Below are 16,652 nucleotides of genomic sequence, written 5' to 3' on the forward strand. Positions count from 1 at the left end.
GATTTTATCCATGAAATGACTGAAGAATTAATAATTTGAATTAAGTTAGGAAGATTAACTTCCTGCCACAGAGAAGACTGGGAGCTTGAGATAAAAGTTCAGTTCAGTGGTAGGAAAAGTAAAGGTTGTATTTTTGCACCCCTGATTATTGGCTTTGTAGAAACTGTATTCAGTATGATTATACTGCAAAATCATCTAAATTCAACACCAGAAGCCACCGTATGAACTCTGTCACGTTTTCAAATAGAAAGTCCTTGGTGTTGGGCCTGGTTTGACGAGATGGACTCTGAGTCCCTGGCTTCACATTTCTTGTGCAGACACAACTCCTTGAAAAGCAATTTCCACTCAATTGCATTTGCTTTTCTACAGGCCAGAAGAAGTTAAGGGAAATGAAGGACGTTTCGGTGCCAATGTTATATTGGTTACTGATACCAAATTATTTCTGTATTAGAAACACTGTGGTCCATATTGCGGCAGTAAAAGTACTTCGCACCCGGCTGCGGATGAGGCTGGTGTGTCAGTTTATAGACCTTGTATTCCCCAGAGTGCCTTGTAAGTCTGTGAGTTGTTCCCAAGTGCTCTATTTTACATTTGGATTCCTAGGAGAGCTGGAAAATTAAATGAATAAGCACACACACATGTGAAGAGGTACCTGGTTAATTATGCATCACAGGAACTAGACATGCTCCATTTCTTTTTTCTGTTTCTTTTATAAAGCGCTTTTTTTTTTTTCTGGTTGAATTTTTGCCAGAGGAACAAAAAATGGTTTTATTTTCTGAATAGAGGTGAACAAAATACTTCAGTAAGAATTTATTGGCCTTGGAAAGAAGTTTCAATGTCCAAAGTGGGTCTGGGATGGGCTCCTAAGCAAAGAACAAGCAGATTCTTACAGTTACTGCAGTCAATTAATGTTTATTGAGAATCAGCAATGCAAAGGACTCCGTTCTGGGTTTAACACACACTTATGTCTTAATTTTGTCCCTAGTAGATAATTGCATTTGAAGTCCTTTCTGTAGATAAGCCCGTCTTTGAACTTAATGCATGGTCCTTTGCTAAATCAGTCTGCTGCCCAGGAGCCCAAGAGGCTCTGAGTTGTTCTATGATTCTGTGCTTCGATTTTCTCCTCGATGCTAAAATGGAGATAATATCTGCCACAGACACGTATCACAAAGATGTTCGAGTAATTTGTGAGCCATTACCTGAAAAGTACTTTAAGTATCTTAGGAGAAAAGAATCATCACATGTAGACCAGCATTTCGTTCCCACATCCGACTAGGAGAGATTTCACCGGCTCACACGTCTCCCCAGGAACAGGACAGGAAGTCATAATTCTCAGGTCTCTGAACACACCCTGTGTTTCCCCCCATCTCACCCTAACCCCTGGAGCGCCAGGGCCCAGGAGTGCAGGCCGTTCCACCTGTGACATGATCTGTATCAGTTCTCTTGTCTGTCAATTTAGAAAATGTAATTCACAGGATTGCCATATGGAATAAGTAACCAGGGTTCCTGCAAAGCCTTTTGCAAATAAAAAATGCTACATGTAAGTGAAGAATAATACTCAAGCACATGCATTTTCAGTGCAGAGATATGGGTATTTGTCTGTTCCACCCTTTATTTGCAGGAAATGAGTTTGTTGGTTGAACTAAAGCCGACACAGCTTTTAAGACGACAGCTGTGAGATACTTAAAAACATATGCTGCTTCATACTGTTTCTGCTTGACATTGCCAGATTGAAGACTTAAAATGAGTTTCAAAGAATTTCCAAGGTATTACATATTTTGAAGGCTTTTTCATAAAGGACACACTTTTTTGGAAGTATAATTGACAGAAACATTATATTAGTTTTAGGTGTACAACATAATGATTTGACGTTTGTATACACTGTGAAGTGATCACCACAGTAAGTCTAGTTACCATCTGTCAGTACACAAAGTTACGCACTTTTTTTTAAAGGACACATTTATTAAGCCTATTTGGCCAAACCATCTCTATGATGTGCCTGCTGTGGAAAATCCTCCCAAAAGAACAGTGTGTCTCGTGGGTGACCAGAATTTCCCTGGACATGTAAGGAAGTCCTCAGTCTACAGCAGGGACCCCTGTAATCCCAGACCAGAACAGGCTCCCCAAAGTGGCACAAATCTGAACGTTGTTAGTTTGGTAGGCCATGGCTCCTTTTTAATCCCTTTATAGTGTTGTAAACACGATATTTTTTCCATTTTTTTCCTTAAGAGTTGGGGGCATACATTGCCTGCATTCTGGAGAGCGAGTCAATGCCTGAGTGTCATGGTTGCCTTGTAAATCCTGAAGAGCAGACCATCATTGCTAAAGAGCAGATATAGACTGGTGTTTCTTTCCTTGTGTGCTTTCCAAATTCCCCTCAAGTAAAGCCCAGTGTCACTGGGGAAGATATCTTTATTCCCTAACTCTGAATTAGGAGTGTGGCTGACATATCATCGGAGCTCCAGATGAGTAATTTTTTTGGTCATATGTAGATGGAGGTTCCCTGACTCTGGGGAGCCAAAGTCCTCCCTGGAGGTTCCAGGCCATTCTTGCCAGGGTTGTCCTTGTTGGAGGGCTACAGCCCTGAGCCTAGAGGGGAGGTACTCATCCATCAGTCACGGTAATATGAAGTCAGCAGAGAATGAAGGGAATGAAACAGCAAGTGAGGAGGCAGAGGGGCAGGTAAACTGGGGTGCCAAAGCTGACATCAAGGTGTGATCAAATGTGAGGATGGGAGAAGACCCTGGAGACTTGGTGCTGAGCCTGGGAAGAGGTGTGGGTACAAGGTATGGGTACATTGATCCAGTGAAAGAATAGACATCGAACACATTAGAAACATGGTCAGTGGTGGGAGAGGGAGATGGAAACAGAAATAGGGGATAGGGACAAAATTCAAAAGTAAAATGGAAGTGAGACCTTTCTTGGAGCCGAGGAAAATGATGTGTCATGAACTATGGAGTATAATTAATTCAATCCTTGGCTCCTGTAGTTGAACAAGGACAGACAAAACAACTTTGAAGAGGTGGGATTCTGGCCCCTGGATTCTTTTATATGCATCTAGGAGTGTTCCCCATGAATGGGGATTTGACATTCTGAATTCTGCAGCACCAGATCTCTCTTGAACTCCTCCACCACTATCTGGCCTTTTTTCCCTCAAAGCATAGAGGGGAGGAGTAAGAGGCAGAGGGAGAATAGATTCCTTACCCTTTGCTCCTTCCTCTTTTTTTTTTTTTAAAGATTTTATTTATTTATTTGAGAGAGAGAGAATGAGAGAGAGCACAAGAGGGAAGATGGCAGAGGGAGAAGCAGAGGGAGCCTGAGCAGGGAGCCTGATGTGGGACTCGATCCTGGGACTCCAGGATCATGACCTGAGCTGAAGGCAGTCGCTTAACCAACTGAGCCACCCAGGCGCCCAATGCTCCTTCCTCTTTTTAATCTTTCTCCCCTCCAACTACCCCTGCTACAGTCTCTCCCAAGTAGAAAGCATAAATTCTATGCATAATGCATACGAGTGCATGAAAACAGATATTGGGATGGGGAGACAGTCTAAGAGAAGGGGGAGCAGAGATTTGACTGCACTCAATATTGGAAGCTCCACTAGGCCAGGGAGGAATATTGTTGAAATTAATTGGCATATAGATGGACAATTGCTGGATTCCACCATGCTTCTCTCTCTCTCAGTCTCTCTCTCCTTATTTGACATCCTGTGACCTCTGTGTGAAGATGGGCCTGCAGGTGGCCCTTGCTTTGGTCCCCTTAACATTTTGAGGCTGAGGGAAACCAGGCTGGTAAATTGAGTCATCTCCTCACCAGACTCAAGAAAAGACTTTCTGTGTCTCTTCTGCGCAGGCCCAGGCCTTGAGTGACAGGGCGAGTCTCTGAGATTCTCACATTGTCCAGGCAACCCAACAGGCAGCTCCTGAGTTTGGGCTTTTGAGAAAATGGAGTGGATATTTGGCTTCTGGGTCTTTGGCAGCACCTTACCCAGAGGCTGGTGGCTGCCTCATGTCCAAGATCCCTTGATGAGATCTGGTAGGCACAACGAATGTTTCAGAGAGTATGCTGAAACTACTTAAATAAACTTATTCAGCATTGAAGAAATGCTCATTCACAGAAAGGTAATAGGCTAATTATTCTCAGCCATTTACAGAAAGGGCAGATATGTACTCGACAACATTTTGTCAGTTATTGTACTTATTTAATGGTAAGAAAACAATATTTCTTTTAAAAATACCTTACAATTTTAATGGTCTTTCCCTGAATAAGAGAAAAACTGTATAGCTAAGATTAACAGGCACATCTTCTGTAGAAATTTATAACTGGCAAAGCATTTTCCAATATACCATCTTGTTTAGTCTTTACAATGGCCCTGCTTGATGGCAGGGAACAGGGCTGCTAAGGCCTTTGTCCAGGGTCATGCAGCCAGCAGGGAGCAGAGCAGGATCATCAGCTTTCAAATCTTATTTTGTGGTTCTTTGGAGCATCTTAAACTCAGAATGAACTTGAACAAGGTGAATGTCAAGTCTTCAGCTCTTCCTAGGCTTCTTAAGCTGTTACATGCACAAATTATGGCAGTTTGAGCTCCTTTCATTTCCTTTGGGAAACTCCCCACCATTATTCTCTCTTGTTCTGTCTCTTTCTCTCTCTCTCTTTTTGTAAGACTTTTGAGAGATTTTTATAGTTTTGTTTTTGAGTTATTTGGCAATGAGTAACTTGTTTAAAGGTTGGCTGTGATGTCTTAGCGAGCATAGTGAATATACTCAGGAATCCCTGTAAGTGAGAAAGATCTATCCTACACGTTGTTTTCAGATGTAATAAAGATTTGAAGTATATTGGATTCAGTAATTAACAGAACCTATGCAGGCTATATACAGTAGCATTTATATGTTTGCTTATATTTATATAGCTATATATTAAGCACTTATTTTGCAGTTTCCTTCCATATCTTTATAGGGATCACATATTTTCATATGTCTTCAAGAAACACATTTTTAGTTTTCTCATCTTTAAATTAGATATAATAATAGCATCTTACTCAGAGTTGTGATGAAGATTAAATCAATTTCAATTAATAAGGTTAAAGCTTTCAGAACAATACCTAGCACATGATAGTACTGATTAGTTATTATTATTATTATTCCTAGTAGAAAAAAGAGCTTTCATTATATACCTCACCACAGAACATATTTGTAGGGAGCCACTAATTCGACAATTTGAATCCTAATATAATCCATGCCTACTAGTTTATGCTGAATATCCAAATAACTTTGGAACATAGCTCTTAAGAAATGATACGGTTTAAGAGAAGAGACTGTATAAGGTAATTACAGTCAAATATAGCAAGGATATTAATGGGAATGTATTAATGAGAGGCAAAAATCAGTGCTTTCCAGTCTAGTAAAATGATTAAGAGCATGGATGTCCTGTTTCAAATACTGGCTTTGAGTTCACTCTCTATGTGATCTTGGGTAAGTTATTTGAGCCCTGGAAGCATCCCCTGCTTTCACCCACAAAGTAGAGATATTAATAGTGTGTACACTGAGGGCCGGGGAGGAATAAATGAGATGGTGCCATAATGCTTAGCCCAGTACTTGGCGCAGAGTGATGGTCAAAGTGTTGGCTGTTAGAATTATGATTGTGAGCTCAGGGCAGGAGCCCAAACAGCCGTAATACTCATTTATTGCCTTTATATCTCTCACATGCCAGTGTTTTGCAACCCTTAAAATCCTTGCCCATGGTTGATTAAAAAAATCACATTCTTTGTCTTCCTTTTTTTTTTTTTTTGAGATTCTAATACCCATCTTGGGTGAGCCTCCATTTGTGAATCAGTGTATATTCTGCATATTTTTTCCAGCCAAGCAAATGTTGTCAGGTGTTGGCTTGCTATCTATAGTTTCTATTATGAAAAAAAAATATGTAAAGACACATATATGTAAATATATATGATATACATATATACAGTTTCTGTAATATAAAAATGTAATATTGAATAAATTATAAAAACTCTAGAGTCACGTTTTCTGATTTCTCTAACCAGTTTGAAACATAGCCTATCTTCAATAGAGGACAAAGTGCAAAAGTTAGTTTGTGATATTATGATTGATAATAAGAAATATATATTTGTTCTTCATCCCCATCCTAGCACAGAGCATCTAAAAGGCTTGGAATTTTCTAAGCTTTGATAGCCATAAAGGTGTCTTTTGTTATGTTAATAAGGTGACTTTGGGACCCCCCACCTAAGGATGAGAGCTGGTTGCCTGTGGATCCAACCTTGTTATTAGAGGATTGGAAGCAGCTCTGGAGATTTAGTTCCATTGCCAACGGTCAATGATTTAATCACTCATGCCTGTGTAATGAAGCCTCCATAAAACCCCAACAGAATCAGGTGTGGAGATTTCCTGGCTGGTGAAAGCATGGAAATTAGGGGAGAGTGGCACACTTGGAGAGAACATGGAAGTTTTGTGCCTTTGCCCCACACTGTGCCCCATACCTTCTTCCATCTGGCTGTTCCTGAATTATATCCTTTTATAATAAACCACTGATCTATTAAGTAAAATGTTTCTCTGAGTTTTGTGAGTGAAGGGGTTGAACCCAGGGAAGGAGTTGTGGGAACCTCTGATTCACAGCCAGTCAGTCACAAACACAGGTAACCACCTAGATTTGCAGCTGGCTTCTGAAGAGGGTGGGAGGTGGGTAGTCTTACAGGACTGAGCCCTTAACCTGTGGAATCTGATGCTCTCTCTGAGTAGATAATGTCAGAATTGAGTTGAATTGTAGGACATCCTACTGGTTTTTGAGTATGTGTGTAGAAAACTCCCTTCTCTACATTTAAATTGGGTCCTAGAATACCTTTTAGTGTTTAATTCAGTTTGCTACAGGTTGGGAAAAAGCCCAAGTTTTCCAAGGCAATTTACTAGTTGTCTATGCAAAAAAAAAAAAAAATATATATATATATATATTTTAATGCATAACTGATACTGTCATAAATCTCTTGTTTGAACACTTTTGTCAAAAGTTATCTATTTTCCTTTTAAGAGAAACATACCTGCCCTTCATAATTAATTTAATTTCTATTAAGTATTTTTCTTTTCTCATCGTAATAGTTTTCTATTTCAGCCCTAACCTCTTTTGTTTAAATGTGAAATTTGTGAGTCAAATATGGCAAATGGTATAAAAAGCAAAATTATCTTTAATTCATTATTCTTCAGTTTTATTCATTTCCATAATAGGCTTCATGGTGGGAAAGTATCGACTTTAAGTCAGTTAATTTAGAAACTTTTTTAAGAACTGAAAATCTGAAAATGGGGATAAAAGAAACAGGTAGAGAGAGCTGTACTGGGTAGAGATTGGTCTACCACCCCTGGGAGGAGGATAGGATGGGTAAAAGTGCTCTGGAAAGGAGGAAAGGGTAAGTCATGGCTTCATGCAGTTGCGTGGGTAGAAATACAGGAATGTTGGCATTAGAGGCACAAAAAGCATAATTAGATCTCAATCACATAGACCTGGAGATTTTTTTTTTAAGATTTTATTTATTTATTTGACAGAGAGAGACACAGTGAGAGAGGGAACACAAGCAGCGGGAGTGGGAGAGGGAGAAGCAGGCTTCCCGTTCAGCAGGGAGCCTGATGCGGGGCTCGATCCCAGACCCTGAGATCATGACCTGAGCCGAAGGCAGATGCTTAACGACTGAGCCACCCAGGCGCCCCTAGACCTGGAGATTTTTTTTTTTTTTAAGATTTTATTTATTTATTTGACAGGGAGAGACACAGCAAGAGAGGGAACACAAGCAGGGGGAGTGGGAGAGGGAGAAGCAGTCTTCCCACAGAGCAGGGAGCCCGATGTGGGGCTTGATCCCAGGACCCCGGGATCATGACCTGAGCCGAAGGCAGACACTTAACCGACTGAGCCACCCAGGCGCCCCGACCTGGAGATTTTTAACCCACGTCAGTAATTCCGGAAAATAATCAAAAGTTAAAAGTGGCTGATTGGTTTCAAGAAGCCCTCTCTGCTTAAAAATCACTTTTGCACTGATGTTAAATATAAAACTATCTCACAGCTCTACATTGGTGTGTTTCTGAACCTCTCCTTAATATATCCTAGACCATAGAAAGATTATCTGCTCATGAGCTTATCTACAGATTTTACATTTATTGGCTTTGGCAACAAATAGTTTTCTGAAAAATGAGTGGCGAAATAAATTTTTATAAATGAAATATATATTTTTTAATACTAGAGGAGCTCTCAATTTAAAAGAACTCAAATAATTATTCTTTGATTTGATAAATCTGTAAGTTCAATTATACTAGGTTTTTTTGAGCTCTGGGGAGAGAGGGTTAGAACAGAAGATTGTCTAAAATGGTCATAAACGGGCATTGGGGGAGGCAAGGGCAGACTATATACGTATTGGTTGGCAAATGCACAATATCTCTGAAGGATTCACAAGAAACTGGAAACATCAGTTACTTTTGGGAGGAGAACAGGATGGATGGGGAATAAGGATAAAGAAGATTTTTTCATTATAAATCCTTTTGTGTTACTTGAATTTTGAAACTTGTGGGTATGTTTCCTATTTCCTCTCCTCAAAAAAAGATAAGCGCTGTCATTTTACTTTGTGAAAAGATCAGTCATTCATTCATGTGTAACTACTTTTTAGGTGTCTGTCTTGTGCTAACCATTGTTCCAGGCACTAGCTTGATCCCAGAAGACTTTCCTGAGGAGGTAGCATGTGAGCTGGACCAGACTGTGCCAGGCAGAGGGAGTAAGTACGGAACACCCAGGAGGGAAAGGGGCCTGAGGACTAACCATTTTTGAGTTGGTGGTTACTACGTGTGTATTTAAAGGTGTGTGTGTATATGTATATATTCATGGCTCTGACTCTGATCCATGTCAACCCTACTGGGGATGGCAGGATCAACACTTTACCAGGGTGGCAGAGAGTTGTGAACTATAAAACCACTTCTGGATTCTATTTTTCACACCCCTAGGGTTTGTCCCTCCATGTAGCTTCCATAGATACCACAGATAACATTAGGAGGAGCACGTTAGATCTCCTCTCACAGAGGCAAGCCTGAGGTTTCTTCCCCAGTAATCAGAGAGAACATTCAAGAAAGAAAGAAGAAATGAAAGTTTTGGCCTCACGTTTGGCATCATCCATACAGATCCTGCCTTCGCAGGGGGAGGGCATGGTACCTCATGAACAAGAGGACTTTGCAGAGACTTAATGAGACCAGGTGGGCTGTGAAAGTAGCTTGTAAAATAATGCTTGAGGTAGTGATTTTATTGTCTCCCCCCAACCACCAATTCTTCTTCTTTAGAGTAGGTCATGAAGAGAGCCATTTGATTTTTTATATTTTTTCCTGTTTGTTTTAATTTAATTTTAATTTTTTTTAAAGATTTTATTTATTTATTTGAGACAGAGAGAATGAGATAGAGCATGAGAGGGGGGAGGGTCAGAGGGAGAAGCAGACTCCCTGCTGAGCAGGGAGCCCGATGCAGGACTCGATCCCGGGACTCCAGGATCATGACCTGAGCTGACGGCAGTTGCTCAACCAACTGAGCCACCCAGGCGCCCTAATTTTAATTTTTAAGAAAGATTTTATTTATTTGAGGGAGCGCATGAGAGAACACAAGCAGGTGGGGGGCAAAGGGAGAGGAGTAGCAGACTCCCCCCCCCTGAACAAGGAGCCTGACTCTGGGATCGATCCCAGGACCCCAGGATCATGACATGGGCCGAAGGCAGAGTCTTAACTGACTGAGCCACCCAGGTGTTCCTTTTCTCCTATTTATTTAGCAACTTATCACAGGTCAGGTACTGCTCTAAGTGCTTTATATATTAATTCATTTTATATATATATTTAATATATATTTATATATTTAACATTCTTATTGCTAGTCCCATTTCACTGACAATGAAACTGAGTCAGAGAGAGGTTAAACAACTTGCCCTTGATCACACAGCTGGGAGGCACAGAGCACAGGTTGGGTTTCAAACCCAGGCAGGTTGGTTCCAGAGTCCATGCTCTTACTGATTATATTGGCAAAGGAATACATTTAAACTTCCATATTTTCCATCTCAATTGATTTCCATTCAATTTGAATAGTGATGTAAACACTCTTAGAAAAAATAATTTAATAATGAGTGCCAGCATTTAGATGATATAGTAATTAGAAGGGAGATGAAGAAGGAAGTTTATTAGCTTGTATGTTCAATCAGAAGATTTGACTTGGCTTAGTTCAATTTTCCAGAAGAATAAAAAAAAAGGAAATTAACACATTTTATTGCACTCCTCTCTTATTAGATAAGCATGTTAACATAGTACAGTTTTATCCTTTTTGGATAAGAAGGTTTAATAGTTAAAGGACCATGGGGCGCCTGGGTGGCTCAGTTGGTTAAGCGACTGCCTTCGGCTCAGGTCATGATCCTGGAGTCCTGGGATCGAGTCCCGCATCGGGCTCCCTGCTCGGCAGGGAGTCTGCTTCTCCCTCTGACCCTCCTCCCTCTCATGCTCTCTCTATCTCATTCTCTCTGTCTCAAATAAATAAATAAAATCTTTAAAAAAAAATAGTTAAAGGACCATGAAGTTCATCATACAAGTATGACGGAACAGCAAACAAAGGGTCCCCATTCAATAGCCTGGCATTTGTCTATTCTATGGGACAAATTTTACCTTATTGCATCATTACACTTTATTCAGGCATTATTAGCAAGTACAATGGTCTGTAAAGAAAAATTAACTTTCAATAAAAATATCAGGAATGAAGTGAAATATGGGAAATTAATACTCTTGATGCTAGGATCCCTAAAATGTCCCACAAAGTTCTAGTAGTAAAATTTCTTTGAAATCCATGGTGCTGCATGAGAGGGGTTTTGTGGAAAAATAAAATGGAAAAGATATCCTTTCGCCCTTGCTCACTGTGGTACTTATGTGGTTCCTCCTAAATGCCTGTCCGTTTCCTCATGCACAGATCTAAAATCATATCCTTTCTCATTTAACTATGCAGAATTGAGAAAATGCATAATTTATGAAATCATTCACTAGAATGGCAAGTGGCCCAAGCTGTGTGTTTCTAGAGCTGAATTTTCATTTCTTGCACCAGAATAATGGCCCATGACTAGAGGTCTAGGGCGACTACTTTTTCCTCAGACCCTGTTCCACATCCGGGAACACAGTTTTGCCCTAAGATGTCAGTAGGGCTGGCAGTTACATTCGGATATTAGCTTGAGAGTGTGTTGCAGACACCCATTCACACACACACAAACACACACATCTCCAGAGAGCATATCTGGAGGTGGTTACGCCAATGTAGTAGAGCCCTTTGGCAAACTTTGTCCTGTTTTAAAGCTGTGTTGTAAAGAACAATTACTGTAAGCCCAAGCACAATCTATTCCTCTTGAAAAGGATTCATCTATGAAAATATTTTTGGGGGCTTAAGGACGCATCTTACAATGCATAGTTGAAGTACATTGTTTCTAATGATAGGTAAGGAATCATGATGCTCATGTCACTCCTCTCTCCAAAATCCTACAACTATTCTCCATTTCGCCCAGCATAGAAGCCAAAGTCCTCAAGGTGGCTGACAAGGGATCCCCTTTTCATTTCCCCATCTTACAGCCTTTACTCCAGTTGTCCCCTGCCTGGAATGTTCTTCTCCTTGCTTACTCCCTCCTTCCATCAAATCAGTTCAAATCCCTCTTTCTCAAAGAAGCCTACCTTGACCCACTTCCCCACCCCTGCTGTCCTGATCCCATCTATGCTGCCTTTTTTTTTTCTGTTATATTTGACACTTTTACCCTATGATATAATTCACTTATTTATTTTATTTATTGTTTACCATTTAGCTCTTTTTTTCTAAAATTGCAAGCTTCATGAGGACAGGGAGTGCCAGGTGCACAGCTGTTGCTGAGTAAATATTTGTTGAGAGCATGATTGAATTAACTGAACATTCATATCACAGAAACAATCCCAAGCTCTACGATTCCCATTTTCTAGACAGGAAAACTGCTCAGACTGATTAAGTGACTTGTCCGAAATAAAAGGAGTTACCAGCGACAGGATCATGACAGGTCTGCCTACCACCAAAGCCAGTGTGTTTTCTTCAGCACCAGAATCACAGCCTTTGAAACAGAATTATAGCTGATAAAAACAGACTGAGTTATGGTTTGTCATGACAGGACAGAGGCAATTCCACACCAACTGAGAGAAATTAGTGGTTTTGTGATTCTAGGTTTGAATGCGACCTTTTATGTAGTTTTGAGGTCTTGGGCTGTGATTGAGAGTCAGAGAGAGGGGATGATTCCAGAAAGCTGCATTTCAACATTCTCAAATTTGCCTATGAAATAAACTAACCCAGAGAAGAAGGGAGAGAGATTAAGTAGATACAGTTCAAAAAGGATCTGAAGTTAGCAATATGATGTTCAGGTTAATTTTTATTTTTAGGGTTCTGTTCACCTAACGTGTTAGAAATTTCCTGGGGAATATATGAAAAATATAGATTCCTAAGCTCCACCCCAGCAGCACTGGTTTAGTAGATCTGCAGACCCAGAAATCTGCATTCTCATCAAGTTCTTCTGTGGTTTTAAAGCAGGTGACCCAGAGATCACAGACAGAAATTCGTCTCTAAGTTTCGTAAGCAGAAAAAAAAAAAAAAAGAAGTAATGTTAGAGACTTATCAAGTCCCTAAAATATTCAGGGTTTCAATTTTAATCTTTCTTAAAAAAAAAAAAAAAGGAGGAGTCTGTCATATTAAGACATTCAAATTGGCTTAACTGCTCCCTTAAGGCACCTTTGCCATTTGGCTGGTTAGTGATTGGAACCTACTGACAGGGGTGGTGATTGAAATGCATAGTTCTTAGGTGCAACATGCCTTCTGAAAATATTTGTTGACTTGAAATGCAAGTGCTCTGTAACCTCCCTTGAAGAGCTCTCTAGAAATAAAATATAACAATTAATTCTCACTACTATAGTTAAGTTGAAATGTTAATGTCTTAAGCATCCATATCCCCAGGCTGCTCTCTCAAGTTCTACAACTTATAAAGACCCTAGAGTGGTAAGGTATTGAATCAGTGCCTTTCACATACAGAAAATTCTTCCTTTTTTTGAAATCTCTTTTGTTGTCACCATGTAGTTGGGAGATGTGCTTCAATGAAGACATGATTAAAATGAAGCCTAATCAATGAGTTTGCTAGTGGTAGTCTCCTATTTACAGTGAAATTCTGGTCAAAGCCCCACAGATGCAATCTCATTGCAGATAAGGGTATGGCTGGCTGCCTGTCTCAGGTAGAACCTCATGGTTTTCAGTTTTGGAATTATATTACTCTAGCCCGGAGTAAGATCTTCATTTCAAAGTCATGAAATTGAATTTGTCACTTCATGAAGTTTAAGTGGTCTTGGGGTTGATTAAGTCAAACCAGATTCATAGGATGTTTTATTAACAAATAGGAATCCCAGTTTACCAAATTGCAGTGGAAGGGCCACCGACTCTTCTAGCTGGTTGAATGAGTAGTTCATTCATGGATAGTATGTCATCTTGATGAGCACAGAGTTAGAGGGAGGAAATAGGGTGCTGCTAAAATGACATTTAACTTAGGTTAATATTAATTGCTGTGTTAGGTTTCTCCAGGTTAGGAATTTTTGGTCTAAATAAGTCCTGATTATATTTAGGGCACGCTCTTCTCTATTTTGAGCTGCTCACATGTATTTGTTTTGATGACTCCATTTATCAGTTACTCCAAACTTTTATTACACCACTTCTTAGCAACATTTAACAATTCATCTTACTGCTATATTTTAGTGAGTTACTTTCTAATTTTATTGGCAAACTCTGTCTAAATCATTCATAGTAATAATGATGACACATGACTTCATAAGGGACCTTAGGAGTGGACACCTAAGGATATGTAGCCATTAGGGGTAGAATCTAGACTAAAACCCAGTTCTCTGATTCCTAGTTATGAACTCTTTAATTCATACTGCCCCATATTCCTATGGCTAACTGAAGATATGGGACCAGTTTTCAGCTGTGGAATTGAGTACAACTAAGTAGCTCACCTAGGAAGAGAACCTACCATCACGATCTCTTTAACACAGCATTTTAACCAACCTCCAAGTCTGAATGGGTCATCTCAGATTACCAGTTCATTGTAATTATTAGAGGGATGAGGGAGCAATATATGCTTTGTGTAGACCTCAATCTAATTACTACAGATACAGAAATTTGTCTAAGGATTTTCAAGTTTTTGTTGCCCAATTTCTTGGAAATTTCAAATATTAGTAATTGGCTTGGGTTTTGGAATTATTTCCCTCTTCCGTCTTAGAACAGCACTGGCCCTTTTGAAGGCATATTTTTAGTATTGGTATAGAATTTCCAAGTTTAGTCTCCTTCAAACAGAAAGAGAACCATTACATTTCTTTTTTTTTAATTGGGAAAAAAATTGTACAATGGCTTTTCATGTCCCTATAATTTGAAAATAACTGAATTTTTCAAAATAATATATTTCCTCATATTTCCTAGTACAGAGAACATATAATATAGGTACTTAATAAGTATTGTTGAATGAACAAATATTTATTTTGGCCATTGAAAAGGAGTATATGAATTATATTACTTCTTACTCCTTTGGTAGCACTGGATGAACATAATGACTCTCACAGATGAGAAGCCAGACATCAAAGTGGCTGGTTGTACTGTAGAGCCTGAGACCCAGGCAGAACCCTAGGTGTTCTAGTTCCTAAATCGCTAATGTTCCCCTAATGATGAGTCATGAAGATCTCTGATACTTTTGGTAAAGAGAAAATCATGACTCTCATGCAAATATAAAATGAACATATACCAAATATTTTATTAAACTCATTAATGAGGGAACCAGTAAGATGTTAAAACTGGTTGAAAGAACATTTGAGTAGCTAGGCATTTATAGGCAAAACTAAGATAAGATTAAGGGGTTATATACAAAACTGGTTAATATCCAACAGAGCCATAAACCATAACCTGTCTGGTTACCTATTCTACCAAACAAACATCTACAAGTTAACCTGTTCCTCTACAGAGTCATAAACTGGCCTAGACAATAAAAAGCCAAGCCCAGCCCTTTACCGAAAGGGTTCCCAGTAATCTCTTTTTGCCTATTTCCAAGTTTCAGATAATTTTCTGACACCCTGGCGTGCCAAGGGTTTCTTACCGTCACCACTGTCTTACTGCCCATACTGCTGCTTGCACTGATCCTTTCGTCTTCCTTTTCTTCTCCCTTCTCTGTCTCCAATATATACATTTCTTTCTAATTGATCCTCTATTTAAGTTTTGTCTTGGGTGAAAGTAAATTGTGGCATTTATCTGTGACTCCCCGTCTAGTCCATTGATACTCTTTTCTTTCTTTCATCCCTCCATCTATCCATCCACCCATCCTTCTATTCGTTTCATTTTTATTAATCAATTCTCACATTTATTCAGCAGGCATCTGCTGAACTTCAGTTGTCCTTCAGATAGCATATCTATGTCTTTTCTGAATTCAAGTTTATAAAATCGTTGGTGAGACAAGCCATCCATTAAAATTTTTTCACAAGAGTTATTTTGTTTGCCAAGACTAAAACAACAGTGTTTTAATCAAACATTTTTTCAAAGGCTACCTGGTCATCCATGACTCTAGCACGCTCCTGTATGAACTTTTATCAATAGAAAATTACCACTCTGAAAGCAGTGCTCTAATAAAGACAGAGTTTGATTAGAAAGTATTAAATTTTGCCCAGTGAGCTATATATCAATTCAATTCAACAAAAAGAGAGTCTCTTATGCCCTGGAAACTGGATGGGCATTGGGCATATATCTTCACAGAACTCTGTTAAAATGGAAATCCTCCCCTGAGAGACATACATTTTTAAGTGCTGGTAGTCATTTCAATTTTAGTGTAAGTTTTCAATCTTTTCTTTTCTTCTTCTTTTTTTTTTTTTTTAAAGATTTTATTTATTTGACAGAGAGAGACACAGCGAGAGAGGGAACACAAGCAGGGGGAGTGGGAGAGGGAGAAGCAGGCTCCCCGCCGAGCAGGAAGCCCCATGTGGGGCTCGATCCCAGGACCTTGGGACCATGACCCGAGCTGAAGGCAGACGCTTAATGACTGAGCCACCCAGGCGCCCCTTCAATCTTTTCTTGAGAGTAGATTGAAATAGAGAATGTAAGGGTATTTGAACACCCAAGAGATAAAAAGAGGCACTCCCCTTGAAACAATATAATGAACAAAATGGATGATGGAATTTCAGTCATTAAGAAAACTCATTAATTAAAATAAATAAATAATAATAAATAAGTACATTTATTTTAATTCCAGTATAGTTAACATACAGTATTAGATGAGTTTCAGGTGTACAAAAATGATTCAGCAATTTGACATATTACTCAGTGCTCATCATGATAAATATACTCTTAATCCTCTTTACCTGTGTTACCCATCCTCTCACCCACCCCACCTCCGGTAACCATCAGTTCTCTATAGTTAAGAATCTGTTCTTTGGTTTCCCTTTTTTCTTTCTCTGCTGTATTTCTTAAATTCCACATATGCGTGAAATCATATGGTATTTGTCTTTTTCTGACTGACTTATTTCACTTAGCATTACACTCTCTAGATTTATCCATGTTCTTTAAGACTGAAACAAATATGT

Source organism: Mirounga angustirostris, unplaced genomic scaffold (assembly GCF_029215605.1).
Source record: "Mirounga angustirostris isolate CCGP_5_RB_7025 unplaced genomic scaffold, mMirAng1.0.hap1 SCAF_12, whole genome shotgun sequence".
In the NCBI taxonomy this organism is placed as follows: Eukaryota; Metazoa; Chordata; class Mammalia; order Carnivora; family Phocidae; genus Mirounga; species Mirounga angustirostris.